The following is a 4883-nucleotide window of genomic DNA, read 5'->3' as shown; positions in this document are numbered from 1 at the left end:
TGAAAGACTGCATCTCCTTTTGACTGACAGCGATTTTGTACTATAAAAAGTTGCTGACGCTGAAACTATTTGAGCTCAGTCCATCGCAGATTTTGCAAGTGTAGTTGAAAGACAAACTGCTGCAACCTATTTCTTGGTATTTGCTAGCCAATTTTCATCATACATTTCACACAATTATACACCACATTCCTTTCAGTTTACAGTTTTTCTCAGTCGCTTTGGTGCATTTCTCACATCACTATTTACATTTGCACAACAGTTAGTTCAACCTCCACAACATTTAGTCATTTGTGCACATCATAGCTCAGTTTCTCATTCCTTCCAACAAATTGCAAATGCTTTTGGACATGCAACAATTGCTTTCATACAACTCTCTGCTGTTTTATAACATTATCATTTGCTTATGTCATGTCAGTCAAAATGAACTATACTTGTGAATGCTGAATAGTCATTCCATATAAAACTAATAGTCCTCATTTCATTGCTTGAGTCATTACATACAAAAATGTTGAACTAGTAGTCAAAATCTGTCAAGCAAATTTTACAAATTTTTTTAAATCTTTTTTTTTCCTGAAAAAAGCAAGACCCTTTCTCTGATTGCAAGAGATGATATTCGCTGTGATGTAGATGAAATTATGTGGCCAGACAGAGAGGAACGTCTGGATGTGCATGAATGATTACAGTACTATGTATGTTGTATGTTCAGTTCCAATATGTACTGCAATATTGTGTACAGTTGTGCACAGCTCTACCCAAAGGGAGTTTATGTTTGTTGTAAATAAGGGTGTATTTGTTCTTTTGCACAATGCTGTGAACAAATTAGAATTGCAAAGAGCATATGCAGTAAATATGTGAAACATACATATTCAGTGTCTTGTACTCAGTTACCTCACTAAATACAGTAATGTGTAACTTTACTGTATTTTTCAAATGGCTGTGCAAATAGTATATAGTGCTGTCTTGAGCATGTTCAGGTAGTGTCACCAAGATCTGACTTTTTTGCATTGGAAAACATTTACAGAGTAAACTGTCATAATGAAAACATGACAAAGCCATTTGACTATCTTGTTCATAAACAATGGTGTCAGGACTCTTCATCTTGATGACACTGACACTTTCATTGACATGAATACTTGCTTTTGAGGAATGAACTATCAATTTTGAGCAAGTGACACGCTTTTGCAGGTTATCAACTAGGTTTTGCAGTTTGTACTAATTGTTTTGAGAACTGCATTAACTGTTGTGCAAATGTAAATAGTGATGTGAGAAATGCACCAAAGCGACTGAGAAAAACTGTAACCTAATTCCCACCGTCGAGTTTAATATATTTTTTTAGATCGTTTGTTCATTCATACAGTAGGCTAGGCTAGCGTCGTAGGGGTGAACTAGCCAGCTAGAAAACTGCTGCTTCATTTTCTTGAAAAGGAACGTAGGGCAGAATTTACATATAAATAAATGGACAATTTTTGTCAAACAGGTTGATACACACTTAACATAACGATGATCGGACAGAATGGATGTGAGGGACCAGCTTGCATAAACACAAATGAGGATGATTAATGAAACACAGCTGGACAAAATGAATTCATAATGATGGTGACCATGGTAACAAAGGAGTGGTGGGAAAACTGAACAAAGGAAAACATGTGACTAATGAAAACAAACTGTGACATAACGCCCCCTCCGAGTAGGCGCGGATCCTCCTGGATAGGCGCTGCTGGTGGTTGCTCAACGTCAATGCAGGGACTCCCTAGAGACGACGCAGGGCTGCAAGCATCCTGCAGCGATGGGACTGGAAAACTGGCTGAGCTCTCTAGTGGTGGTGATGAAATGAGACTTGAGATGACAAAGGTAATCATGACAGTTCACACAGGATGGAGCAAAAAAAAGTTCCCAGTTCTCAACGCTCTCTTTGAGTAATATAGATTATTCAGATAGCGGGTGGGATAGGGTGGGAGTTGACATTACCCCATCAAAGTCTATCAGCCAGTCCTCCGTCTCAGTTCCATCGGCCACTGGTGTCTCGGACTCGCACTCCTGGTCAGATCCACACTGGGGCACTGCTTCTGGGGTGATGGCAAGTTCTGTCCTCTTATCCTCGGGCTCTGGCTCACTTGTTATGGGTGGTGCTGCTCGGTCTGTGGGGGGCTCACATGACTTCTCCGTGGTCGATGGTGGTAAAACGGGCTCTGGGTCTGGCAGTGCTCTGGATCGGGGCGCAACGCTCTCCAGACACCTCACAACAGCTTCCCTCCAACTCAGTCCGGTGGTGTCTAGAATGCTAATGGTGTTGTGGAAGTTCGCCCCGATCCAGAACAGGTTCTTTAGGGTCTCGTCATCCAGGGAGCTGGTGACGGCCAAACAAACAAAATCTTTGAAAAAATCTAATAAATTATGGCTCTCCTGAGCCAGGACGATAAACTTTGCCCGTTCGTCCATATTGGGCGGTCCGATCATCTGTCATGGTGGGTTGCAGGAAGGCAGACGAAGACGATAATTTCAAATACAAAGTTTTAATTACAATCTAGAAGACAGGCAAACAGGTTGATCCACACACACTTAACATAATGGTGATCAGACAGAGAATGGATGTGAGGGACCAACTTATATAGCAAACACAAATGAGGATGATTAATGAAACACAGCGCAACCAAATGAACTCATAATGATGGTGACCATGGTAACAAAGCATTGGCGGGAAAACTGAACAAAGGAAAACATGTGACTAATGAAAACAAACTGTGACAGTGATTATGACTGTTCATAATATGCATTGAAGATATCTAAAATGCTATTTTGACTATAGTCATATTCTCCCATTGACTTCTTTTGGAAAATATTTTCTAATACATGAGTTTTGACTGGTAGAAATTGTAATAAAAAATATCTATAATTGATTTTGTACCAGGCATAATTCTAATTAGAGATTTCTCAAATTATAAATTTTTCAAATATTAATATTAAATATAAAAAATTACAAATACTAGTGATAATTAAATTTAAGATATCTCTAATTGAATTACCACAAGTAAAAACTATCATTCAAGATATCTCTAAATGGTGTTTGACTATAGTCATAATTCAAATTTAAGATATGTTCAATTACATTACTTTCAGGTATCTAAAAATGTATTTTAGATATCTTTAAAGATGAATTCAAGTTGAAATTGTATTAGCGATATCTCTAATTACCGTGTGATTGACGTATATGACGTATATGACGTCATTACAGATATATTAAATAGAATAGTCAAAACGTGTTTAGAGATATCTCAAATTCAGTTTCTAACTAGTGCAATTATAATTGCAGATATCTCAAAATATAACTGAGACTAGTCGAAATACAATTGTGACAATCTAAAATGTATTTATGGATAGTCAAACCATAGTTCTATATGTAAATTCAGCCTGCCATACCAGGCCAGCAGGCTCAGACCAGAATGTGGTGATGACGATTGTGTATCACCCCTCAACCAGTAACCCTACTCTTCACTATAACTATAAGCTCTAATGCCCAACACCGTTCTGAGAGACTGATGTCTTCAGATTGCTGTGACGTATAGCTCTGCGGTTCTGCAGTTGTTTATTATTGCCATTCTCGTGGCTCTCAGACCCATCCTGCTTGCCACAGTACTCTAACCTAGATCAAGATCACATCAGTAGCAAACAGCTTGGAAAGACTATTATAGGTGTCGTCAAGCAAAATTCAAAGCACTTAAAATATTTAGTGATGTTTCATATAATAGGGAAATCGTTTGGAATCACAATGAGGATTGCATAATATTTGTATTGTGATGCAACAGTTGGCTTTTAACCAGACTACAAATCAGTAACGGTTTGAATGAAGTCTAAATGTGGTAAACAGTAACTGAGCTGTTGACAGATAGTTACATTACATTTAAATGTACTTAAATTTATGTAGCAGTGTGGCATGTATTTTAAATATATTGTATAATAAAAACAATGTTTATAATCAAGACATGTATAGAAACTATACAAGAAAATAGTTTTAGATTTAGTTAAGCATTTTACACTGCTTAAAATGTCAACAACTCAACTTCAGTAAAATATGGTGCAGTACAATGTTTGTACTATAATGGTTTGTTTTCTTTGACATATTATCATCAGTCAGGATCACATGAAGATCATGGAAGAGCAGTAGTGTCTCACAGTGTCTCATGAGATTTTCTTCAGCACATGCATACAACTGAAGCCTAGAGTAATGGAGGGAAAGACACTGTGGCTCAGACTATAAAGAAGTTTATTTATATTCATTCTTGATTCTTCACTAAGACATTTAGCTATCTATATTTTCTAGATTATCTGATTTCTTTGACATCCATAGCCTACCCTAAGGTCCTTGCACATGCACTGTTTTTGTGTGTACGGACACTGATCCAAGTATTTAAAAAAATAATTAATTTAGTGTCATCATTTACTCTCATGTCATTCCAAACCTGTATGATTTTTTGTTTGTTGTTGTTGTTTTTTATAAAATGTTAGTCAAAGAGGTCCAGTGTTGTTTTGGACCCCATTGACTTTCACTGTATGGGAAAAAAGTTCTCCAAATTATATTCTAATAGTACATGTTTGGAATGAGGTAAGTAAATGAAGACACAATTTTAATTTATGGGTTATGTCTATCCCTTTGTGTGTTATTTATACAGTTTCACTTACTAGAAAACAGCACATGTATACACTCACAACTACTGCATGTTCCCCTTCTCAAACCACCAGGAGAAACTGGGGTGGATGAGGGGGTCACATCAGATGAGCATTTGATTGGCTGCTGCCTTTTGCATTCTTTGACCATCATTGGCTACTGAAATGAATGGGAAAACCCCTTCTCTAGCACACATAACCCTTCCTCCCAGTCATGAGGT

The sequence above is a fragment of the Rutilus rutilus genome (genome assembly GCF_951802725.1).
Source record: "Rutilus rutilus genome assembly, chromosome: 1".
Classification (NCBI taxonomy): Eukaryota; Metazoa; Chordata; class Actinopteri; order Cypriniformes; family Leuciscidae; genus Rutilus; species Rutilus rutilus.
This window is presented reverse-complemented; position numbering follows the sequence as displayed.